This window comes from Myotis lucifugus, unplaced genomic scaffold (genome assembly GCF_000147115.1).
Source record: "Myotis lucifugus unplaced genomic scaffold, Myoluc2.0 scaffold_19, whole genome shotgun sequence".
NCBI classification, from domain to species: Eukaryota; Metazoa; Chordata; class Mammalia; order Chiroptera; family Vespertilionidae; genus Myotis; species Myotis lucifugus.
In genome coordinates this window covers 6,736,993-6,764,686 of record NW_005871067.1, presented here as the reverse complement: position 1 = coordinate 6,764,686, position 27,694 = coordinate 6,736,993, and the positions used below count along the sequence as shown (strand labels likewise).

Sequence of the window (27,694 nt, the reverse complement as noted above, 5' to 3'; positions counted from 1 at the left end):
CATGAATCATTCATAAAGAAAAACAACATGTCAGGACACAAAACAAGTCCCTGTAAGTTCAAAAAGACTGAAATCACATCAAGCATCTTTTCAGATCACAGTGATATTAAATGAAAAATCAACTACAGTAAGAACACCTCAAAACATTCAAACACATGGAGGCTAAACAGCATGTTATTAAACAATGAATGGGTTACCAATGAGTTCAAGAACGAAATCAAAAACTTCCTGGATACAAAGAAAAATGAACACACAACAATCCCAAGTCTCTGGTACACAGCAATAGCAGTACTGAGAGGGAAGTTCATAGCACTACAGGCCTACCTCAATAAAGAAGAAAAAATAGCAATAAACTATTTAACCCTAAAATTAAAGAATTAGACAGAAAAGAATAATAAAAGCCCAGAGTAAGTAGAAGGAAGGAAATAAGAAAGACTAGAGCAGAAATAAATGACATAAAGACTAAAAGAAAAAAAATACAAAAGATCAATGAATTCAAGTGCTGGCTCTTTGAAAAGATAAAAAGATTGATAAAACATTAGCCAGACTCATCAAGAAACAAAGAGAGAGGACCAAAATAAATAAAATCAGAAATGAAAGAGGAGACGTAACAACTGAACCCACAGAAATATAGAGGGTTGTAAGAAAATATTATAAACAACTACATGCCAATAAGCGTATAGTTGGACAAAATCCTAGAAAAATGCCATCTCCCAAAACTGAATCAGGAAGAATCAGAAAATCTAATAGGCCAATAACAATGAATTAACTAGAAGCAGTAATAAAAAACAACTCCCAACAAACAAAAGCCCTGGTTCAGATTGCTTCACAGGGGAGCTTTACCAAACATTCAAAGAAGAACTAACACCTTTACTCCTCAAACTATTCCAAAAATCCAAGAGGAAGGAACACTTCCAACCTTTTTTTATGAAGCCAGCATTATCCTAATTCCAAAACCAGATGAAGACACTACAAAGAAAGAGAATTACAGGCCAATATCTCTGATGAACTTACATGCTAGAATCCTCAACAAAATATTAGCAAATCGGATCCAGTAATATATTAGGGATTAATCTAGGATGCAAGGCTGGTACAATATTCACAAATCTATAAATGTGCTTCTTCACATAAACAAATTGAAAGGCAAAAATTGCATGATCATATTAATAGACACAGGAAAATCCAACACCTATTTTTGATAAAAACTCTCAGCAAATTGGGAATAGAGGGAGCATATCTCAACATAATAAAGACCATATACGACAAACATACAGTGAACATCATACTCAAAACTAAAACCATTTCCCCTAAGAACAGGAACAAGACAGGGATGTCTGCTTTCACCACTCTTATTCAACATAGTACTGGAAATCCTAGTCACAGTGATCAGACAAGAAGAGATAAAAGGCATCCAAATTGGAAAGAAGGAAGTAAAACTCTCATTATTTGCAGATGACATGATATTGTATATAGAAAACCCTAAAGACTGCACCAAAAAAGTACTAGATTTAATAAATTAATTTGGCAATGTAGCAGGGTACAAAATCAAAACCCCAAAATCGATGGCTTTTTTACACACCAATAATGAATTCTCAGAAAGAGAAAATAAACACACAATCTCACTGCAACAAAGAAAATTAAGATACCTAGGAATAAACTTAACCAAGGAGGTAAAAGACCTGAATTTGAAAAACTATAGGACATTGAAAAATATGGAGGAAAATGTAAACAAGTGGAAGAATATACACTATTCATAGATTGGTAGACTTAACATTATTAAAATGTCCATACTACCCAAGGCAATCTACAGATTCAATGCAATCCCCATTAAAATAATAATATATTTCACAGAACTAGACAAATACTTAAAACATTTACATGGAACCAAAAAAGACCCCAAATAGGCACAACAATCTTGAGAAAGAAGAACAAAGTTGGAGGAATCACAATACCAGGTATCAAGTTATACTACAAAGGAACCATAATGAAAATAGCCTGGTACTGGCACAAGAACAGGTAAATAGATCAATGAAACAGAACAGAGACCAGAAATCAACGCAAGCCATTACGTTCAATGAATATTTGACAAAAGAGGCAAGAACATACAATGGAGTCAAGACAGTCTCCTCAATAAATGGTGTTGGGAAAATCGGACAGATGCATGCAAAAAAATGAAACTAGACCACCAACTTATACCATATGCAAGAATAAACTCAAAATGGATAAAAGACTTAAATGTAAGTTGTGAAAACCTAAAAATCCTAGTAGAAACCATCAGCTAAAAAATCTCAGACATCTCTCCTAGCAATATGGATACATCTCCTAGGTCAAAGGAAGCTACAGAGAATATAAACAAATGGGACTACATCAAAATGTAAAGCTTCTGCAAAGCAAAAGAATTCATCAACAAAATGAAAAGAGAGTCCACTGTGTGAGAGAACATATTTGGCAATGATACATCTGATAAGGGGTTAATATCCAAAATATATAAGGAACTCATACAACTTAACAAGATCAAGACAAACAATCCAATTTAAAAAAAAAATGGGCAAATGATCTAAATAGACACTTCTCCAAAGTGGGCATACAGATAGCCAAGTGTCATATAAAAAAATGCTCAAAGTCACTGATCATCATAGAGATGCAAATTAAAACAACAATGAGGAATCACCTCACACCTGTCAGAATGGCTACCATCAACAAATCAACAATGACAAGTGCTGGTGAGGATGTGGAGAAAAAGGAACCCTAGTACACTGCTGGTGGGAAGGCAGACTGGTGCAGCCACTATGGAAAACAATATGGAGTTTCCTCAAAAAATTAAGTGTGTAATTGCCATTTGACCCAGTGATCCCACTTCTAGGAATATATCCTATGAAACCCAAAACACAAATCAGAAAGAATATATGCACCCCTATGTTCATAGCAGCATAATTTACAATAGCTAAGATCTGGAAACACCCCAAGTGCCCATTAGTAAACAAGTAGATTAATACCATGGAATTTTATGCAGCAGTAAAAAAGAAGGATCTCTTACCCTTTGAGACAGCATGGAGAATATTATGCTAAGTGAAATAAGTCAGTCAGAGAAAGATAAGTATCACATGATCTCACTCATATGTGGAATCTAATGAACAAAATAAACTGATGAACGGAGTGAATCCAGAGACATAGAAGCATGGAATAGACTGTGCATTCTCACAGGGAATGTATGGGAAGGTGAGTGGGTGGGAAATGATCAACCAAAGAACTTGTATGCATACATGCATAAGCCATGGACACAGACAATAGGGTGTTGAAGGCCTGAGGCATGGGGTCAGGGTGGGCTAGAAGGCTTCAATGGGGGCTAAGGGGGACATATGTAACATTTTCAACAATAAAGATTTTTTTTTTAAATGAGAGGTAATATTGGGAAATCACCTATATGATAAAATACTTCTAGTTAGAATAGAAAAAGAATTCTTACAACTCAACAAAAGATAATCTAATTAAAAATGGGGAAATGATTTATATAGGCATTCATTCAAAGAAGATATGTAAGAGAATCAACATTGGTGATTTTCGATTCAAAACCACAATGAGCTACATGCTCACTTGGGTGCCTATAATTAAAAAAAAAACAGATAATGAGTTGGTGAAAATGTGAAAAATTGGAATAATCATACATTATTGGTAGAAACAGACAATGGTACAGTCACTTTAAAAAACATTTTAGTAATTCACCAGTATTAAACATAGAGTTAAAACATGACCTAACTTTTAGGCATAAACCCAAGAAAGAGGAAACATATATCTATGAAAATTTTTAAAAAATTTTTATGTTTGTTTTTATTTTATTTGTTTGTTTGTTTTTTAAATTTCAGAGAGAGGAAGGGAGAGGGAGAGAATGATAGAAATATCAATGATGACAAAGAATCATTGATTTGATGCCTCCTGCATGGCCCCTACTAGGGATTGAGCCTGCAACCCAAGCATGTGCCTTGAGTGGGAATCGAACCTTGACCTCCTGGCTTATGTGTTGATGCTCAACCACTGAGCCACACCAGTTGGGCTCAGCAAAACGTTTCACATGAATCTTCATAACATCTTATTCTATAATATCGCCTCCTAACTAGTTTCTCTGGATCTTTTTGTGTATCTTCTAACCCATTTCTTCACATTAAAGCTGAAAAAAACTTTATTTAGAAAACAACATCTTTATTTAAATACTAGAGGCCCGGTGCAAAAAATTCGTGCACGGGGGGTGGGGTTCCCTCAGCCCAGCCTGCACCCTCTCCAATCCGGGACTCCTCAGGGGATGTCCGACTGCCGGTTTAGGCCCGATCCCTGGCCTAAACCGGCAGTCGGACATCCCTCTCACAATCCTGGACCGCTGGCTCCTAATCATTCACCTGCCTGACTGCCTGTTCACCCCTAACTGCCCTCCCCCACTGGCCTGGTCACCCCTCACTGCCCCCCCCGCCAGCCTAATAGCCCTTAACTGCCCCACCCCCCGCCGGCCTGGTCACCCCCAACTGCCCCCCCCCACCTGCCTGGTCGCCCCTAACTGCCCCCCTCCGCTGGCCTGGTCACCTCTTACTGTCCCCCTGCTGTCCTGGTCACCCCCAACTGCCCCCCTCTGTCAGCCTGGTCACCTCCAACTGCCCCCCTGCCAGCCTGGTCACCCCACGCAGCCTGCTGTTTAGTTGTTTGGTCATCCCTCACTAACCCCCCTGCCGGCTTGGTCGCCCCATACAGACTGCTTGTTTAGTTGTTTGGTCATCCCTCACTAACCCCCCTGCCGGCTTGGTCGCCCCATACAGACTGCTTGTTCAGTTGTTTGGTCATCCCTCACTAACCCCCCTGCCGGCCTGGTCATAGGCAGCCATCTTGTCTGGGCGTGAGGGTTAATTTGCATATCACCTCTTTATTATATAGGATAGTTTGCATAACAAATAATTCACCCATTTTTCCACTTTGGAAACAAGACTATGTACTTAGTTTCCCCACCTCACCACCCCACCCCCCAAAAGAAAGTACATATAAAGAAATAAAAAAAAATGCCAAGGACTGAGCCATGAGAAATTCTAATATTTAGTGACCAGAAGACGAGAATGAGAATGTAAAGAAAAATGCAGAGTGATCAGAGGGGTCGAAGATCAGCAGATGATACTGTCACAGGAGGCAAAATACAATCATTTTTGAAGATTTGGAGACTGGTCAAGTGCTGTGTTGCTAAGAGGTCAAGTAAGAAGATTGAAAAGTGTCCCACTGGATTGGTAAGATGGAGAGCCTGAGTGTTTGTGGATGGAGCAGTAGGAAATAAGCCTGACCACAATAGGATGTGAAATGAGTGGAGGAGGGTTGACATACAGAAAACACAACACATGCCTTCTTAAGAAGATTGGTGCAATGAGACAATGCTTTGTACATAATACATGATTAATATTAGAAATATGAGAGGCCCGATGCACGAAAATTCGTGCAAGAGTAGGCCTTCCTTCCCCCGGCTGCTGGCACCAGCTTCCCTCCAGCACCCGGGACCTGGGCTTCCCTCCTCTGGCCGCCAGCAGGCACCTGGGACCTGGGCTGCTTCTCTCGGGCTGCCCACAGGCACCCAGGACCCAGGCTGGCTTCCCTTGGGCCACCCGCAGGCACCTGGGACCCGGGCTGGTTTCCCTCCAGCCCTGGCTTCGTCAGGAAGGATATCCAGAATGATGTCTGGAAGACGTCTGGTCTAATTAGCATATTACCCTTTTATTATTATAGATTTGAAGGAAATGAGTGGATTTCTTTTCATTTTAATGAATAAAGGCTCAACTCTCCATCCCATTTATCAGCTCTAGAAGTTAAAGAAAAGAAGAAATTACCTTTCCCAGAAGGTACACACACCCAGCTGGGAATGGGTCTGAAGCATGGTGGATCAGACAAACCTGCCTTAACACCTAGCTGGATTTTATTTCCTCTCCAAACCAGTCAAAGTGGCAGGTTGTTTTATTTTAGTGGTAGTCTGGACATGAAGGAGGCTTCCTTTGTTCGATGACTTAGGCAGAAGGGCTATAATTACTCTGGAAAGAAAAATCAATCAGGATTTGCTAGAGATGCATATTCTTTTACATTTTCATTCATTATTCACTCATGCAAACTAAATGGAGTGTCTATGGTGGGCTGCAGCTATCTAAGAGTCACTCTTAGAGGAAGTAGGTATTCTTCAGGAACTGTAGGATTGACTTTCTTTACTCTTTTCTCCTCTACCCTTTCTTCTCACTCCCTACAACAGTGTCTAATGCCCTCAAAACTCTGTCCTTCTTGTCCAAATTCTAGAAAAATCTTAAAAGCTGAATGTTACCATTCTTATGGGAATTTTCTTAGAAGTAAACCAAAGCCATAAACTAAAAGATACTAAATGTGTGATTTTAAGCATTAAGAATACTTATGCATTCATTTTTTTCATTCAACAAATGTAAATTGCTTATTGGACTCTAGAGATTTTAAAAAATAAACCAGACACATGGTCCCTGCCCCAAGGCTCTTTTCTTATAAATGTGAGTATTATGTGTGTGTATAAATGTACAATCTTGAATTGCTAGGGCAATGATTATTTCCACTTGACAAGCTTTCCCAGTGCCCATTAAGTTTAGGAAATAAAAAATAAAATTTATTTGAAAATTTACTTGTATTTTATCAGTTAAAAACATATACATTTGTATTATATGAAATATTTATGACAAGGTAGTAAAATAGCTGAGGAAAAACCTGGTTTGATGGAAGGTGAACCATAGACCAGGTGGACTTTGATTGGAATACAATGAGAATAGAAGGATGTGGCTGACTGTGACAGGCCTGTCATTCTGGACCACATGGGATTGAACACAACTATGCCCTTATTAATTCTCTTGAATGACCTGCAGAAGTTTAGAATGAATTCTTGGACATAAATGTGCTATTTTGTATTCACCCAATTTCTACATTTTTCATGGGGAGCTTACTTACTCTCTGGACCTCCAACACCACATCAAATGATGAGCTCTCTACACAGATCATGTGGGTATATTTGACTTCCTGAATTCAGGAGCCTCAGGGCCTTGGCATGATGCTATGAAAATGCTAAAATGTGTAGTACTGGAGTGCTTGTTCCACCTGAAAACATTTAAACTCAGAGTTTTTGAAATGCTTCTCTAACCTGATAAAACATAGATGCCAGCTTTTAGTCACTAGCATAGAGCTTCCTGCCTTCTGTAGAAATTTGATCAGGACAATTGTATCCATTCCCAACTACTCCTGGCTCTCCTCCTTTCCCAGCTCCTTCCCTCTTCCTAGAAAATGAGTTATTCTCCTAAATGACTCCTTTCCTCTCTTTCCCTGTTAACTCCTAATCCCTCAGTGTAGTGATATAAACTAATTATTGAAGTTAAATGCAATCTAACTGAAAACCCATGAAATTGGGAATGACCAATCACTCATGTTTGTCCCCCATGAGTGATTGGTCATTCCCAATTTCATGGGTTTTACCCCCAAAATGCAACTTCTTTGACTCTCTAAGAGAAAAATTTTTGAGGAAATAGTTCTGTTGATGGCACTTGAACAATCTGCTTCTCGGTTCTGCATGTTTTTACAAAAAAAAAAGAAAAAACATTTTTATAGTTCTCCGTTTTAAAAAATATACCCGTAAAATTCCCTACCCAAGTAAAAGATAATTCATTATAAGTGGTTGACCTTAAACAAAAGTGCCTCAGAACAAACTTGGGAGTACTAGTGTGTTGGATATTTCATCGCTAAACTGAGTGCTTTGGTTGTCACATTTAGTAAGAGCTAAATCAAGAATGGAAACAGTTAATTGTCCTAGAGACACAACAATGCTCTTCTAGCCTCCCCAGACATCCCTCACTAACCTGTGGTGATATAATGAGTTAAACTGAGTCCAGGCATGTCATCTTTACAGGGTAAGTTATTCATGGAAAAGCGAGTAAATACAGAATGACATGAGGCATTCAGATCATGGGTTGCCATTGAAATAAGTATATGTCAGTCTTTGACAGTGGCTTTTAGAAACAAGTGGGGAGGAGGGAGATCAATTGGGAAAAAGGGGGGGGCATCTGTGATACTTTCAACAACAAAAAGAAAAAGAAAAGAAAAAATACACAAGCTGCCTCTCACATCTCACCATGTAATAAAGATCACATCATAGCCGACATAGTATCAAAGCTCAAAACTAAATGAATGCTCACTTGCCAAGGCCTTTCTCCGGCTTTATCACTGCTGACAATAAAGCAGTGTTGTGGGAACCATGTTCGTTGGCCAGTTCACACATGTTATGTTTTGTTCTCTGCCTGAACCTGCTCCTGCATGACTTTGGGACTAATGCTATTTATTTTTATTGTTATTGTTAAACACAATTTGGCAGAAATTCTGCAATCCTTTAGTCTCTGAATTCTTGTGAAATTCTCCTAAGAAAGCAAGAAAAAAAATAACATTTCTGTGCAAGCATTAAAACACTTAAGTGATACCTAATTGACCTTGACAGTTTCTATTGTGAAAAAAATTATTAGGGATAATCAAAACACTATCTTGCCGAGACACAGGAACATGAGTAGACAAGGGAGTGGAAGATGCACTGTAGATCTCATTCCTCAGGAAGTATTGTCTCCAAGTAGTCATCCTGGCCAAGGCTCTGTGCTTCCTTCAAGGGCACCTAAAGATACCCAAGACAAAGTGTCTTTACTGAGGGGGTTTTACCAGAATTGACAAGTCAAATTTAGATGCTGTGGAAATGGGGAAGAATAAATGGAGAGGGATACAACTCACCTGGGTTCAGTCCAATTTCTGATGCTAACATAGGATCTTAGATAAGGCTTTTTACTTTGTGCCTGTATTCCTCGCCTTTTGTGTCTTTATAGTCAAACTTGGCAGTTGTTTCTAAGTTACATTGAATAGTGTGTTGAGTTTGTGTTGAGTTTCTGTTGAGTTGTTTCTAAGTTACATTGAATAGTGTGAGAGGATGTGGCTCAGCAAGGTCCAGGATTCCATCACTGTCTTCCAAGTGACCCAGTTTCTTCACAATCTGTTATGAATACGCAGTGTCTATATGGATTTTCCAGGTGTCTGATGATGAAAGTTAGGCAGTAGTGGCTTTATTCAAACACATCCCATTTGGAGGATAAAATTGCTTTTCAAATATCTTCAGTTTTTAAACCCTCTCCAAATAGTGCAGTCAATTCTATCTCTGTGGCAAAACATTAATACTTCTTAGCTAATTCTTCATCTCAAATGTATTGTTATTATTCCATTTGTATTTGCATACTTACTTCTATATTGAGGAATTCAAGATCTGGACAAAGCACATAGTGACTCTATAGATGCTGTGCTACAAGTGCCTGATATGGTGCCAGTGTGGTTCTGAAGCCTGCCCTCTATTCTCAGGTTTGGGCCGGGTAGTATAAGGAGGCATGGCATGAGCAGGAATTATGATCCAGAATTACACTTCAAATGTGATTAGCTCCTCTTCCCACTCCCCAGCAGTGTGGCTGGAAAGACATATGGCATTTCTAACATCACTGTCTGGAAATGAAGGCCAACAAGCAAAATTACTCCAGAATCTAGAAGAAATTCCCAATAGATGGTTCAAAGCACCAAACTGTTGGAAAACAGGAAAATCTAGCTGTCAGAATCTAGGCCCCTGGTTCAGCAATCTGAGGAAGGCATCAAGCTGCCCCCTCTGCTGGGGGGCAGTTGTCCTGACTATCCAATTCTCCTACTTCTCCCAGGTCCTCTCCTTCTGTATTATTCAAGATGCAGCTTGCAGAAAGCAACTGAGGGCAGAGGAGATGGATTCATGGTGAGGCTCTGCATTTGGAGAAGTACAGTCTCTAACAGGGAAGTACTACAGACAAAATAGAGACAGAAAGAACCTCGACAGCAGTGTGCTCTATGTGGCCTTTATATAAAAAGCTTGCTAGCCTCTTCTGTATGCTATAATCGGCTGAGATATGAGAGGGTACCCTATTGAATGGGCTAAGAGGAGTGGGTGGGGAGGACAAGAAGCAAGATGGAGGCATGGTAAGAGATTTAGGGCCCCAATGACAACAGAGACAAATGTCATGTGCTCTGTAACTTTGCCATGAATCAATAATCCTAATTTTAAACTATAGATCACCTGTAATTTGTCTATTTATAGTTCTTCTAATGCTTTGATATTATTTACCTTCACTGAAGATATCAAACAAATACAGTACTGTTCTAGTCTCTAGATGCTGATTCCCACCCCCCAAAGTTGGTGATCTAGTAGGCAAGAGCCTTCATGCAAATGCCACATTTGATGGGTACTTCAAAAAGTCAGCTTTCTACTTCTCTCCCAATTTCAGGTTTTGCTTAACTAGGAATGTATGTATGACTGACATTTCAAATTAAAGAGGGAAATCAATACTTGTATGCTTGTTTTCCTCCTCAGTTGAAAGGAAGGTCACTGACAATTCCTTTCCAAAATAAGTGAGATTGTTTCAAATAAGCATTCCATGTTTAAAAAATTATTTTGAGACAAATAAAATATTTAAGCCATAAGGTTGGAATGTAAAACAATATCATCCAGATAAAAGAAATTGGCTGTTTATATAGAAAACAGACTTGATATTTCCAATAAGAAAAAGACAACAGTATTTAAGAGAATTTTAATGCTTCCAAAGGCAATGTACCCAAAACTGTGTGTTTTTATCTTTCCATGCACTCTTTTCAAATTTCTGAACACTAGGCTCTCAAAGGTCACTTGCGATCTGATTAAGTGGAAGTGAAGACAGGAAAAGCTCACCTACTGGGTTTACAGGGCGTTTCTGGTACAGGATGGACCACCACGCAGAGAGGGCTTGCTAAAAGGGCTTCCCAGTTCAGGTCCTTTCTCAGAGCTTAACTTGGAGTCTCAGTATCTATTAGCTTCATTAAGATCACATGATCTTCGTAACGGGCATCACTGATGCAAACTAGCACAGGAGTCAATAAATTATCACTATTAATAGAGTAACAGTCAGGTTGATTTGGGCATCGGTACTGGTACTCAAAAATCACAATGGTGAGTTAGTTGAGTTCACAGCTATGAGTTTCTAGCCATCAGGTAACATTATTCCAGAGGTAAAAGATGGCATCAAACTTTACTTTTGTCAAATAAAGTATCCTGAGAACAACACCCATTTATTCATTAATTCATTCCAACAAATATTTACTGAGCATCTCTTCTGCATGAGAAATAGCATGATATGGCAGAAGAGTTTTGGTGTTTTGTAAACAGATAACAAGTGAGTTACTGTAAAATAAAAAGTGGAGGGGATCTCCATAACAGACCTTAATGTACATTGTACCACACTTGGGCTTCATGTCACACTCTAGACATTCTGGAATAGAGAGTCAATGCTAGATCACTGCTTTAAAAACAAACAAACAAAGCATCAAAGTGTTTACTGTACTAATAATGAGAGAGAAGTAGCATCCTTAGCATATAACAAAGGGAACATGTTCTTAATATTTACTTTGCAATTATATACATGCATTTCTCCTACACATACAGACTAAAATTAATGGCAGATCCAGCAACAATGATGAGTCTAGGAAAGTCATGAATCAGCGGTGGTGCAGACATGTTAAGGGTTTCTCTACATGAATGGTACTTCCTTTATTTCCCACTCTGCCTTAAGCTTAAATGCCGATGATGATTTTAAAATGTTAAAGACAGAGGAGAAACCAAGATGGCGGCATAGGTAAACACCGGAAATTGCTGCCTCACATAACAGTTTCAAAAATACAACTAAAAGACAAAACAGACATCATCCAGAACCACAGGAAGGCTGGCTGAGTGGAAATTCTACAACTAGAAGGAAAGAGAAAAGGACACTGAGACTCAGAGGAGGTGCGGAAGTAAAGTGCAGAGGTACGGAGGCGTACCTGGAAAGGGCTGGCAGCTGAGGACCCGGCGCACGTGGAGAGGGCTGGCAGCTGAGGACCCGGCGCACGTGGAAAGGGCTGGCAGCTGAGGACCCGGCGCACGTAGAAAGGGCTGGAAACTGAGGACACGGTTGTCTTTTTCAGTCGGGAGGGAGTCTCAAGCTCCTGACTGCTCTGAACTCCAGTTCCGGGCGAGTCTCTGGGGACCCAGACTCATACGGGGAGAAACTGGACTGTCTGGCATCGGTTGGAACTCGAGGGCGGCTTTCTCTCAGAGGTGCTTGCAGCGATTACCGGGACACTGAGAAGCAGGGCCTCTTAGGGTAGGACTGAGGAGCAGCCATAGCTGTTTACTCCACCCTGTTGATTCCCTGAGACCCTGCCCCACCCAAGCTGTGTGCAGAGGCTTTTGCATATGAAAGGCCTGGCCCTTTGCAATCTGAAAATTACCTAACAAACTGCAGCTGGATCAGAGAAACCCAGAACTTCCAAAAGAAGGCCCAAGGCCCCACAGCAGCTTGCATTGCTTCACAGCTGGGCTCATGCTGGGTAGCCTGAGGCAGAGGCTAAATTAGCACCTCCTTAGAGATCCAAGAACCAGTGTACCCAGTGGTCAGAGTGGGACCATCCAGATTACAACTCCTCAGATCCATAAGGGACACACTCAGAGGGCAGACTCAGTGAGCTCCAAAGCCCCATTGAAGCAAGTCTTGCCCCATAAGGGTGTCTCCAGCACAGAAGTTCTCCCACTGCAGACACAGCTGATTCTCACAGCCAATTGGCCTGGAGGTCAATTCCTCCCAGTGATACCTACAACAATTAAGGCTTAACTACAACAAGACTGTGCACAAAGCCCACAAAGGGGTGCACCAAGAGTGTCCACCTCAGGTAATTGGGGAGGCTGAGCCACTGGGCCCTATAGGACACCTAGCACACAAAAGCCACTCTACCAAAACAGGGAAGCATAAAAAATGTGGAGACAAAGAAACAGGTCACAAATGACAGAAATGGAGGAAAGCAAACTACTGGATATAGAGTTCAAAACCACACTTTTGAGGTTTTTCAAGAATTTTCTAGAACCCGCCAATAAATTTAGTGAGACCCTCAAGAAATCTAGTGAGACCCTTGAGGATATGAAAAAGGACCAACTAGAAATTAAGCATACACTGACTGAAATAAAGAATATTATACAGAGTACCAACAGCAGACTAGAAGATCACAAAAATCAAGTCAAAGATTTGAAATACGAAGAAGCAAAAAACACCAAACCGGAAAAACAAAAAGAAAAAAGAATCCAAAAATATGAAGATAGTGTAAGGAGCCGCTGGGACAACTTCAAACGAACCAACATCCGAATTATGGGGGTGCCAGAAGAAGAGAGAGAGCAAGATATTGAAAACCTATTTGAAGTAATAATGACAGAAAACTTCCCCTAGCTGGTGAAAGAAATAGACTTACAAGTCCAGGAAGCACAGAGAACCCCAAACAAAAGGAATCCAAAGAGGACCACACCAAGACACATCATAATTAAAATGCCAAGAGCAAAAGACAAAGAGAGAATCTTAAAAGCAGCAAGATAAAGACAGTCAGTTACCTACAAGGGACTGTCAGCTGATTTCCCAACAGAAACTATGCAGGCCAGAAGGGAGTGGCAAGAAATATTCAAAGTGATGAATACCAAGAACCTACAACCAAGATTACTTTATCCAGCAAAGCTATCATTCAGAATTGAAGGTCAGATAAAGAGCTTCACAGATAAGAAAAAGCTAAAGGAGTTCATCACCACCAAACCAGTATTATATGAAATGCTGAAAGGTATCCTTTAAGAAGAGGAAGAAGAAGAAAAAGGTAAAGACACAAATTATGAACAACAAATACACATCTATCAACAAGTGAATCTAAAAATCAAGTGAATAAATAATCTGACGAACAGAATAAACTGTTCAATATAATAGAATCAGGGGCATAGAAAGGGAGTGGACTGACAATTCTCAGGGGGAAAGGGGTGTGCGGGAGTGCAGGAAGAGACTGGACAAAAATCGTACACCTATGGATGAGGACAGTGGAGGGGTGGGGGGGGGTAAGGGCAGAGGGTGGGGTGGGAACCGGGTAGAGGGGAGCTATGGGAGGAAAAAAGAGGAACAACTGTAATAATCTGAACAATAAATATGTAATTAAAAAAATAAAATGTTAAAGACAAAGATGGTCAGTGGAGGTGTTGAATTGAATTTCAATTCTAAGATTCCACTATTTTTGTGATCTGTGTTCCTGGTTTCCACCCTCCAAGTAGGAAAGACAGACTTTATTTGCACTCATCTGGGCAATGTGTGTACTTTCTATTTCCATACTCTGCCCCTGCTTGGGAAGTGTCTGGAAGCTGTACTGGAATCTATGCAAGAGCTGTGCTTCTAGTTGGAAATGAAGGAAAGCTTCTAACAAAGATCAGAGGGCAAATTGGGTCATTTTGAAACTTAACAGGTCTTCCTATTGAAAACTCCTCAGGAAAGAGAAGACCTAAGGACTTGGAGAAGCAGGGGAAAGGCAGACATTAAGCAAAGAGGAGGGGGATCAAACCTATTTAAATGTCACAAGATCAGAATATATAAAGCAAACCTAGCCACCACAGGCGTTGCTCAGATTCCATTCTGAGACTTAGTCATTAATAGTTAGCATTTTTTGTGATTATTTTATAGACATGATGTCATTGTTTCACTGTGTTTCACTAATCACCAATGACACAGTTGCCAGAGAGCAAAGTTACAATGTGGTGATGTTATGAGTGGATAATGTTGCAACTGTAATGGGGGAGGGGCTAAGTTCACATTAAGTTCAAGGCATTTGGCTTGGATTTTCTCCGTCAGCCCAATCTAGACTTCTCAGGGTTTCTGTCCTAGAAACATATTTAAAAACTTGTCATTTTATCTCTAATAATAAAAGCGTAATATGCTAATTAGACTGGACGACCTTCCGGGTGAAGCCAGGGCTGAGAAGGAAGCCCAGGTCCGGGTGCCAGAGGGAAGCAGGTGACGGCAGCCAGGGGAAGGAAGGCCTACTCTTTTTTTTTTTAATATATATTTTATTGAATTTTTACAGAGAGGAAGGGAGAGGGACAGAGAGCTAGAAACATCGATGAGAGAGAAACATCGATCAGCTGCCTCCTGCACACCCCCTACTGGGGATGCGCCTGCAACCAAGGTACATGCCCTTGACTGGAATCGAACCTGGGACCCTTCAATCCGCAGGCCAACGCTCTATCCACTGAGCCAAACCAGTCAGGGCAGGAAGGCCTACTCTTGCATGAATTTCATGAATCGGGCCTCTAGTTTATACATAAAATGTAAAGTTTCTGAAATGGAATCTTAGGTAAAGTGAATTAAGTCCCAGACATTCCAACAAAAACAGTTTTCTTTTGGACAATTCCAGGTTTAGACATTCTTCAGGTTTATTACCACAGGGCACATCAGGTTGGAAAATGAGCCAGCATCCCTCTCCCCCCACCATCCTTTGTGCAGTATCCTGGCTGGCCACAGCAAGCACACCTAGGTGGTAGATTTATATGCCCTCCACTCAGCCAGGGGACACACAGATGTAGACGTTTCTCCATGAAGGTGACATGCATTTGGATCTGAGGCTCAAAGTGGAGCCTCAGGGCAGGTGTGATGAATGGAGACAGACTCTATGAACCTTCTTGGATAGAACACGAGAAAGAAACCTGGGGTGTGTAAACCTCTGGCCCTCAGCATTTATTTTTGCTTAATTGTTGCGATTCTTCTCCATTCCTTCATTCAAAACCTCAATTCTACTTTCAATTTATCACTTCTCACCTTATTTCATCTTCTGCCTTAGCTAATCTAATTATTGGCTATATCACAAATAGATGTTTACTCCTTTCTGGGAAGAAGGAAATTTAGACTCACTCCTCTGCAAATTTCCAAGAGGGACTTCTTTATTTATTTTTATTTTTTTAAATCCTCACCTGAGAATATTTTTCTATTGATTTTTTTTAAAGAGAGTGGAAGAGAGAGGGAAAGACAGAGAGAAAAATCGATGTGAGAGAAACACATCAATTGGCAACCCCCTGCACACACCCCGACCAGGGCCCTAACCGGGTAGGAGCCTGCAACCAAGGTACATGCCCTTGACCGGAATTGAATCCAGGACCCTTCAGTCCGCAGGTTGACACTCTATGCGCTGAGCGAAACTGGCTAGGTAGGGACTTCTTGAAATTAAACTTCAAACAGTGGGTAACCAACAGAGAATCATAGACCTTGAAGAAAAATAGATACCTTGAATAATTTAATTAAAAGAAACACAAACGCCCCATGGCTGATGTTATTCAGTGGTTAGAGCATTGACTGCACACCGAAGGGTGGAGGGTTCAATTCCCAGTCAAGGGCACATTCATGGATTGCAGTTCTCTCTCGCATGGATGTCTTTCTCTCTCTCTCTCTCTCTCTCTCTCTCTCTCTCTCTCTCTCTCTCTCCTCTGTCCCTCTCCTCCTCCCTCCCTTGCTTCCACTCTCTCTGTAAAGCAATGGAAAAATATCCTCGGGTGAGGATTAACAGCAACAACAAAAGAACCACAAACTCATCTGCAGCTGTTTCTTCCAATTATCCTCGGTCGTAGCACTGGGATCATGAGAATATTTAATTATGCTGGAAGTTCTCTGAATTCTTCAGCAGAAAAAGACACAATAAATATGAGTAGTATAAACTGATAGGGATAAGGGACTGATTGTTTGATCAAGTGAATATCTTCTTTACTAGGACACACTTGAGTGGTCTCACAGGAATAAGACAAACTTCAGTTACATAGAGACTTATGCCTAGAGAAACCCTCCTTTCTGATGTGTGTAATTGTGATAGCGGGTACATGGTGTTATGTGTGGTGTGATGTATACTTGGAAATGTTTAAAAACTCCTCATCTTAGTAATCATAGCACCAACTAAACCCACTGCGAAGAGTTATAAAAATACACAGTGAAAAGTCTCTGATAACTACCTAAGCAGAATAGAGGAGAACAATACTATTTATTTCTCAAACTTTGCACAGCTAACAAGAAAAAAGCTTTAGATAAATCAAAGATATTTCTAAAACAAATGTGACTAATAGAAGTCAAATTTTTATTCTGAAAGGTAATGAGGCACTTGAAAATACTAAAGGGAAAATGTGTATAAAATGAAGATGTTTTTGATAAAAAATATAAATCCCACATTTCAAAAGAATCTCTTAAATGGAAAATTAATTTGAATTAACATGTTACTTCAGGATAAATATTGTTTTCTCATTGAAGAGCACAGAAGCAGAAAGGTTATAGAACTTTTTAAAAAGTAGCAGATGGAACACAAATGTAATTATTTTGTTAAAGTGTTAGCTGCAGAGCTGCATCCACCACTCCTCCACACTCTAGGTGGGTTTTGTAGGATTGGGTTTTATATTTCCTTGTCTCTGGTAGCTTTTTAAAAATGGCTTGTGAGTTTAATTTCTGAGTAAAGGTTTTCTTAAAACTTTTTTACCTACCTACTTTGTATCTGAAGAGTCCTAGGGTGAGGCAAGGGAGACATTCACTGTAGCACAAAATTTAAGGGGTGACAATAAACTCAGTAATCAAGGAATATAATAGTTTAGTGCAATATTTTTAAAAAGCTTAATTAATTGCAAAATGCATAATGAACAGAATGTCCAGATTTTAAAGAAAAACAGATCCCAGCCCAGTACTGGCAGCATGAGGTTCACTCTCTTCACTAATTTAGGCCCTGCTTGTTGATTGGCCTGGCATTACCAATATTATCACCTTGAAAAATGTATTGTATTTTTGCTTCCTACACAAATATCTTTGAAGTGAGGAAATAAAAGGAAGGACTAAAGGAGGGGTAGAGGGAAGTAAAATTCAAGAGATTTAAGTATACTAAAAATATCAGTTTTAAAGAAAAAAATTCACAAACTTCCCTCTAGAGCAGTGATGGCGAACCTATGACACGCGTGCCAGAGGTGACACGTGAACTCATTTTTTTGGTTGATTTTTCTTTGTTAAATGGCATTTAAATATATAAAATAAATATCAAAAATATAAGTCTTTGTTTTACTATGGTTGCAAATATCAAAAAATTTCTATATGTGACACAGCACCAGAGTTAAGTTAGGGTTTTTCAAAATGCTGACATGCCGAGCTCAAAAGGTTCGCCATCACTGCTCTAGAGCATTGTTTTCTAGTCTCCCTTCTACACTCATCAGTAAAGGGGTTAAATAAACAATAGTCCAATGAAGACACCTTGTCAAACATGAGAGTTTCATTCAATTGAGATCCTAAGGTAATGCAGGAATTAAGTAAGAATGACAACAAACGAAAGTGGCTCTTTTGTTACCTAATGTCCTTCGCCATGTTTCATTTATTAGCTGGATAGTGCTGATGGACATGAAGCATCATTCATACTGCTCTGAGAGAAGTGAACATGGTATTTCTGACATAATCATTTTCATTTTAAAATCAGGACATTCTAAAAATGTTAATGTGAAGAACTCAATCCTATATAATAAAGCGGTAATATGCAAATTGACCCTCACTCCATCACAAGATGGCTGCACCCACAGCAGAGGCAGGGTTCCCATAACACAAGATGGCTGCACCAACAGCGGAGGTGGGGTTCCCATGAAGAGCTGTAATGAGCAATCAGCAGGGACCTGAGGCTGAGTGGCACCGGAGTGGACTGGGGGACCTGAAACCGCGCACCTTGCCCTGGCACTGGGCTGGGGGACCTGAGGCTGTGCCCCCTGTCCAGCGGGGCTTGATAGGGGTGGGGCCGGCTTGGTCTGGGTCTCACACAATTTTGAGGTGCATGCAGGTGAGTGGGGGCTTGACCCTGGGTCCCGCGTCATGCCCCAGACTCTGACAGGAGGAAGATTTTCATATACATTTTACTAATTTTCTTTCATCTCTGACACTTCTATTATAGAGAAAGGGCAAATAGCAATATTAAAATATTTCCTCTAATTAATTCCTTTTAATGTGTACAAATTTCATGCACCAGGCCACTAGTCTTACCTAATAAAAGACAAACATGTAAATTGACTGTATCTTCGCTACGCTAACCAGCCAATCAGGAGAGTGTGCAAATTAACCCAACAAAGATGGCGGTTAATTCGCATATGTAGGCTCCAAGCCACAGAGTGAAGCCTGATGGCTCCCGGGATGGAACAGTGAAGCCTGATGGAAGCCCTGTGTGTTTATGTCTCCTGTCAGGCCCCAGAAGCCCCAAGCCCCGCCACCTTGGTGCTGGGGCTGCTGGGGGCTGGATTGGAGACACAAACACGCAGGGAAGCCCGGCACCCAGCAGCCCCAAGCCCCGCTGAGGCGGTGCTGGGGCTGCTGGGGGCTTGATCAGAGACACAAACCAGCAGGCCCGGCACCCAGAAGCCCCAAGGCCCACTACCTTGGTGTTGGGGCTGCTGGGGGACGAATTAGAGACACAGACATTAAGGCCCAGCACCCAGCATCCCCAAGCCCCACCATCACAGAGCTGGGGATGCTGGGGGCAGAATCAGAGACACAAACCTGCAGGCCCTGCACCCAGCAGCCCCAAGCCCCGCCATCAAGGTGCTGGGGCTGCTGGGGGTATCAGAGACACAAACCTGCAGGCCCGGCACCCAGCAGACCCAAGGCCAGCCACTGCAGTGCTGGGGCTGCTGGAGGCTGGATGAGAGACACAAACACACAGGAGGGCCCTGCACTCAGCAGCCCCAAGCCCCGCCATCATGGTGCTGGGGCTGCTGGGGGAATCAGAGACACAAACCCGAAGGACTGGCACCCAGCAGCCCCGGCACCCAGCAGACCCAAACCCTGCCACCATGGTGCTGGGGCTGCTGGGGGCCAGATTGGAGACACAAACCTGCAGGGGGGCCGGCGCCCAGCAGCCCCAAGGCCCATCACCTCAGCGCTAGGGCTGCTGAGGGCAGGATCAGAGACACAAACCTTGTGAGCCCTGCGCAGGACAGGTGCTCTGCTCCAGGCGAAGTGCTTTCCCTCCGACCCCGCTCTCCCTGGGAGTCTGGCATGGAGGGTGCTCTCCCTGGGAACCCAGAAATCCACCTCTGGGGCGACTGCACAGCAGCCACGCCTGGCAAGCCACAGAGGGGGTGACCTACCCATGCGGATGTGTACACAGCTGCCATAGTTGAAGTTGTCCTTGATGTAGGAGCAGGGGTAGCGGGGATCAGAGTCAGCCAGGTTGGCAATGGAACCCCAGCTCCCCACCGAATGACTAGAGCACATGGTCCTCAGTCACTTCCTGAGCAGCAGTCAGCCCCGACCGGGAATCAAACCAGAAACCTAAGTAGGTACCCTGGCAGAATGGAACCCAAACCTTTGCTGTGGCAGAGGAGCTCCGACCCACAGAAGGGGCCAGGGCAGCCAGAGGGGTTTTGTTGAGGGGCCCTGACAGGCAGCACGCAGCACAGTGGGTTAGAACCTCCTCCCGATACAGCAAGGTTGTGGGTTGGATCCCTGGTCAGGGCACAGACAAGAAGCAACCAAAGAGAGCATAATAAGCGGAATAACACACTGGTGTTTCTCTCGCTCCCTTTCTCTCTCTAAAACAATCAATCAATAAAAATTAAAATAAAAATAAACCCTCTGGTTTGCAGAGTTGCTAAAACAGTTAGAAAGTGAAGTTCCATCCCTTCCCGCTCATTCAACAAATACTTCATATGTTCCTTCAATAATCACACTGGGGATGGGTGTTTTTTGGTTTGTTTTGGTTAATCCTCACCTGAGGACATTTTTTCATTGATTTTTTTTTTTCAGAGAGTGGAAGGGAGGGAGAAAGAAAGAAACTAATGTGAGAGACATCAATTGGTTGCCTCTTGCTGAATCCCCGAGCAGGGCCCAGATTGAGCCTGCAACCCAGGAACGTGCCCTTGATTGGAATCCAACCCAGTACCCTTCAGTCCACCTGCAGAAGCACTATCCACTCAACCAAACCAGCATTTTTTTTCTTTTTAAGTCCTCCCGTAAGGCTATGTTTTTTTCATTGATTCTAGAGAGAGAGGAAGGGAGAGAGAAAGTTCCCCAAGCATTCTGACAGGGATGGAACCCACAACCTGTGTATGTGCTCTCACCTAGAATCAAACCCATTACCCTTTGGTGTGTGGGAGGACACTCTAACTACTGATCCAGACTGACCAGGACCTGGAGGTACACTTAAAAATTTTTTTCAGATCTGCCCTGGCCAGGTGGCTCAATTGGTCAGAGTCTCAACCTGTACACCAAAGGATTTCCTGTGAATTCTAGGTTAGGGCACATACTTAGGTTTAAGTTAGATCCTAGTGGGTCAGCAGGTGCAGGTGCAGAGGTATTTCTCTCTCACATGGATGTTTCTCTCTCTAAAAATCAATTTTAAAAACATCCTCAGGTGAGAATTAAATATATATATATTAAAAATTTTTCAGATCTAAAATTTTATTTTGTTCTTGTTTAAATTTTATTTTTCATTTACAGTTCACATTCACTATCCTATCCTATATAATAAAACCCTCATATGCAAATTGACCGAATGGTGGAATGACTGGTGGCTATGAACTGACCACCAAGGGGCAGACGCTCAATGCAGGAGCTGCCCCCTGGTGGTCAGTGTGTTCCCACAGGGGGAGTGCCACTCAGCCAGAAAAGGGGCTCACAGCTGGCAAGTGCAACGGCGGTGGCGGGAGCCTTCGCAGCAGCACTAAGGAACAGCAAGCCGAGCAATAGGAAGCAGCAAGCAGGTGGGCGGTAAGGAGGGAGGGGTCCCAGACTGTGAGAGGGCACAGGCCAGGCTAAGGGACCGCCCCCCCCCATCCCCAGTGCATGAATTTCGTGCACCGGGCCTCTAGTATATTTATAAATGGCTATGGAAAATTTATTGTCTGTTAATGTTATAAACATTAGAGGACTTTGACATGCAAATAATTAACTTCCAAATGTTTTAATTTCACAAATGTCTACAACTCAGATGCATGAAGTCATGAGTATCAGGGAGAATTGTTCCATTAATTGTAGGATATCATGTAATGGCTTAAGGAAGGTAAAGCAAAAGCAAAGTCACTTTGGCATTTGAACACACCCATTGGCAAGTTTGATTCCATCAGGGACCCCAAGACCATCTGTTCTCTTCCTATGCCTCCCAGGTCTGTGTTATATACCCGGCTTTTGTTCAGCCTGTGGAATGAGATCTCAGAAGCTTGTTTAAATGAAGGATCATTTTCCAAATACCATAATAAAGATATTATTAAATGTTGATGGTTGTATGATGAAATAATCTTATCATTTACACTTGTAAGGCAATGTTTTTCACAACATTTTGAAGACAGTGTGAAAATAGATATCAAAAAACTTAAAGATTCCTTACATTTTTTTCACTCTTGGGAATATCCTATATAATAAAAGCCTAATATACTAAGTATCTGGTCGTCTGGTCGGCCGTTCAACCAATCAAAGCATAATAGGCTAATGACATGCTAAGGCCTCTCAACTGTTCACTATGGCTTGCACTGACCACAAGGGGGAAGACAGTCAACCGGTCAACCGGTTGCTATGACATGCACTGACCACCAAGGGGAAGACACTCTGACTGGTAGGTTAGCTTGCTGCTGGAGTCTGACCAATCGTGACCAAGTGAAATGGGCCGGACATGCCTTGGAGTCTTTCTGCGTTCACTCCCCGGCTGGCCAACTTCCCGCATCCCTCCCTGGCCCTGATGGTGCACCAGTGGGGTCACTTGGCCTGGCCTGCACCATCTCACAATCTGGGACCCCTCTGGGGATGTCCTAAGCCAGCAGGTGGACATCCCCCAAGGGGTCCCAGACTGTGAGAGGGCACAGGCTGGGCTGAGGGACCTCCCCGAGTGCACAAATATTTGTGCACCAGGCCTCTAGTAAAAGTATAATAAGCTATCATCAGAATATGAATTTACAGCATTTATACTATGCAAATCACAAATAATCTAAAATATAACAGAGATTTGTGTAAAAGGGGGGAAAATAAAATATATGTTTAATATTGACAAGCTAATTAAGTAAATTATATCTATTCCTACATGGACTAATATTTTACATTCATTTAAAAAACTAAAGATTCATGCAAAATTTATGTCAAATTTATTTGACATCAGTAGATAAATTCAATAAGCAATATAATTACACTGGATTTTAGATATGCAGAGGAGATGTGTTAAGAAATAAGATAAAGATATTTACAGTTGTTTTAATTTGCATCTCTCTGAGGATCAGTGACTTTGTGCATTTTTTCATATGTCCTCCTTGGAGAGGTGTCTATTTAGGTCCTGTGCCATTTTTTTTTTTTACTAATTATTCCAATATTTATTTTAGTAAGCATGTCTTTACTTAATCTTTTTAAAAATCAACATTTTGCTGAGTATAGAATTATAATATCACAGTTATCCATGACACTATATTATTTAGCTTCAGGGCATTTAAAATTTGTAACTCTGTATTTATTTTTTCAATATCTTTATTCCCAACTGGGCTACTGGACCATAAATTCTATGTGTATGGGGACCATGCCCATTGTAGACACTAATGGATGGATATATATATATATATATATATATATATATATATATATATATCCTATATAATAAAAGGCTTAACATGCCAGTTGTTCCCTTGGGCAGGAGTTCGACTGACCGGGAGTTTGACCACTTGCTATGACATGCGCTGACCACCAGGGGGTGGCGCAGAAAATGGCAGGCGTCGGTGCGCAGCGCTTTCAGTAGGTGGCAGTGGAGGTGCTGCCAGCCCGATGGGCCCTGAGGAGAGTGGGACCGCAGTGGGATGGTGGAGCAGGTGAGCAGGCAGCACCAGGTCAAGGTGAGTGCAAGCAGGGGCCCTGATCGATTGCACTGCTGCCCAGCTCCCAGGCACTGAGGGAGCTGGGCTGGGGGCCCGGCCCCGATTAAACTGGTTGCCAGCGGGATTGGGGCCAGTGAGCGGGCAGCTCCAGGCCAAGGTGGGTGCGATTGGGGGCCATGATCGCAGTGCCGGTCATCCCACAGATGGCAACCAGCAGTGGGGGGAGGGGCAAGAGGGCAAAGCCAGGCCATGGTGGGTGAGGATGGGGGGCACAATCACCCCCCTGGTCGCCCCGCAGAGGGCAATAAGAGGCGGTGGCAGTGGGCAGGACAAGCGGGTGGCGCCAGGCCAAGGCGGGGTGCCAGGCAGGGCTGCAGGACTAGGAGGCTGGGGGTGCGAGCTGGGGCTGCGAGGCTGGGGGCATAGGCTAGGGCCCGTCCTCTGCTGGCCACCCTGAGGGACCCCACCTGTGCACAAATTTCATGCACCAGGCCTCTGGTTTTCTATAATTTAAATTCTTTATTGTTGCAGTGGTTCTCAACCTTCCTAATGCCATGACCCTTTAATACAGTTCCTCATGTTGTGGTGACCCCCAACCATAAAATTATTTTCGTTGCTACTTCATAACTGTAATTTTGCTACTGTTATGAATCATAATGTAAATATCTGATATGCTATATGTGTTTTCTGATGGTTGCGACCCACAGGTTGAGAACCGCTGGTTTAAGGTATTACATATGTCTCCTTTTTCCCCCAGTGACCTCTCCCCGTCTGCCCCAACCCTCCAGAACATGCCATTACCACACCCTCCTATCTGTGTCCATTGGTTACGATCCCATGCATGCATACAAATTTGGTTGATCTCTTACCCTCTCATCCCTGCCTTCTCTCATAAGTTGGACAGTCGGTTCGATGCTTCTATGACTGGTTCTATTTTTGTTCATCAGTTTATTTTGTTCATTATATTCCACAAATGAGTGAGATCGTGTGATATTTATCTTTCTCTGACTGGCTTATTTCACATAGCATAATGCTCTCCAGTTCCAACAATGCTGTTGCAAATGGTAAAAGTTTCTTCTTTTTTACAGCAGTGTAATATTTTATTGTGTAGATGTACCACAGTTTTCTAATCCACTATTCTGCTGATGGGCACTTAGGCTGTTTCCAAATCTTAGCTATTTTAAATTGTGCTGCTATGAACCTAGGGGTTCACATATCTTTTCTGATTAGTGTTTGTGTTTTCTTGGGATATATCCTAGAAGTGGTATTACTGAGTCAAATGGCAGTTCCATTTTTAATTTTTGTTTTACAAAGTGTTTTCCAAAGTGGCTACACTAGTCTGCATTCCCACCAGCAGTGCAAGAGGGTTCCTTTTTCTCCAAATCCCCTTCAGCACTTATTTGTTTGTTGATTTTTTGACAATAGCCATTCTGACAGGTGTGAGATGGTACCTCATTGTTATTTTGATTTGCATCTCTCAGAAGATTAGTGACTTTGAGCATGTTTTCATATATCTTGGGCCTTCTGTATGTCCTCTTTTGAAAAGTGTCTATTTAGGTCCTTTGCCCATTTTTTGATTGGATTGCTTATCTCCCTTCTGTTAAGTTGTATGAGTTCCCTAAAAATTTTGGAGATTAAACACTTATTGGAGATAACATTGGCAAATATGTTCTCCCATGCAGTGGGCTTTCTTGTTGTTTTGTTGATGGTTTCTTTTGCTGTGCAGAAGCTTTTTATTTTGATGTAGTCCCATTTGTTTATTTTCTCCTTAGTTTTCATTGTCCTAGAAGCTGTATTGGTAAAGATATTGCTACGATAAATGTCTACTATTTTCCTGCCTATGGCTTCTTCTAGGAATTTTATGGTTTCCCATCTTACTTTTAAGTCCTTTATCCATTTTGAGTTTACTTTTGTGTATGGTGTAAGTTGGTGGTCCAATTTTATTTTTTTGCATGTATTTGTCCAATGTTTCCAACACCATTTATTGAAGAGATTGTCTAGATTCCATTGTATGCTCTTGCCTTCTTTGTCAAATATTAATTGAGCATAATGGCTTGTGTTAATTTCTAGATTCTCTGTTCTGTTCCATTGGACTAAATGTCTGTTCTTGTGCCAGTACCAGACAGTTTTGAGAACAGTGACTTTGTAATATTGCTTGATATCTTGTATTGTGATCCCTCCAACTTTGTTCTTTTTCAGGACTGCTGTGGCTATTCAGGATCTTTTTTTATTCCAGATGAATTTTTGGAGAGTTTGTTCTAGGTCTGTAAAATATGCCTTTGGTATTTTAATGGGGATTGCAATGAATCTATAGATTGCTTTGGGTAGTATGGACATTATAATGATGTTGATTCTACCAATCCATGAACATGGTATATTCTTCCATTTGTTTATGTCTTTCTCTATCTCTTTTTTCAGCATGCTGTAATTTTCTGAGTACAGGTCCTTTACCTTCTTGATTAAATTTTTTTCCTAGGTATCTTAACTTTTTTGTTGCAATGATCAATGTGATTTTTTTATGGTTTCTCTTTTATGAGTTCATTATTGGTGTATAAATAAGCCATAGATTTCTGGGTGTTAATTTTGTATCCTGATACATTGCCAGATTCATTTATTAGTTCTAGTTGTTTTTAGATGGCTTCTTTAGGGTGTTCTATGCACAATATCATGTTATCTGTGAATAATGCCAATTTTACTTCTCCTTTTCCAATTTGGATGCCTTTTATTTCTTCTTCTTGTCTGATCACAATGGATAGCACTTCCAGTACTATGTTGAACAGGAGTGGTGAAAGTGGGCATCCGTGTCTTGTTCCTGTTTTTAGGGGAAATGGTTTTAGTTTTTGCCCATTGAGTACAATGTTGGCTATAGGTTTGTCATATTAGGCTTTTATTATGTTGAGGTATGATCCCTCTATTTCCACTTTGCTGAGAGTTTTTATCAAGAAAGGGTGTTGGATTTTGTCAAATGTCTTTTCTGCATCAACTGATAAGATTATGTGATATTTATCTCTCAGTTTATTTGATGTATCAAGTTTATTGATTTGCAGATATTGTACTAGCCTTTTATCCCTGGAAGAAATCCCACTTGGTCATGGTGTCTGATCTTTCTAATATAATGCTGGATCTGATTTGCAAAAATTTTGTTGAGGATTTTAGGATCTATGCTCATCAGGGATATTGGCCTGTAATTTTCTGTCTTTGTAGTGTCTTTATCTGCTTTTGGGAGAAGGGTAATGCTGCCTTCATAGAAAAAGCTTGATAGTGTGCCTTCTTCTTGAATCTTTTGGAATAGTCTGAGAAGGATAGGTTTTAGTTCTTTGGATGTTTGGTAAAACTCCCCCAATAAGCCATCTGGCCCAGGGCCTTTTATTTTCTGGAAGTTTTTTGATTGCTGCTTCAATTTCCTCCTTAGTGATCGGCCAGGTGAGGTTTTTTTTCTTCTTGATTGAGTTTTGGAATGTTGTATTTTTCTAGGAATATGTCCATTTGCTTGTTGAATAGAGTTGTTCATAGTATTTTTTCATAATTGTTTGTATTTCTGTGGAATCAGTTGTTATTTCACCTCTTTCATTTCTGATTATTTTATTTGGGTCCTCTCTCTTTGCTTCTTGGTGAACCTGGCTAGAGGTTCATCAATCTTGTTTATCCTTTCAAAGAACCAGCTCTTGGTTTCATTGATCTTTTGTATTTTGTTTGTTTGTTTTTTGGTCTCTATTTTATATATACACCCCTCTGGATGGGTGCCAGATGCAGGGCTCAAGGCTGGTGAGTGCTGCCGCGGGCAGTGTGAGCCTCTCCCAATCAGGACTGACTGGGCATGAATGTGAGGCAGGCAGGTGCAGCAGGGCCAGGATGAGCGGGAGTGGCAGGTTGGAGTGGCAGGCAACATTGGACTGTGAGTTTTGGCCTGATCCCCACATGCCACACCAAGGTACCCCATCTGTTCAT

At 41.5% G+C, this 27,694-nt stretch overlaps 1 pseudogene; it reads left to right on the top strand.

Moving 5' to 3' along the window:
* Window positions 1–27,694, top strand: part of LOC102424887 — a 68,937-nt pseudogene that overhangs the window by 5,284 nt on the left and 35,959 nt on the right.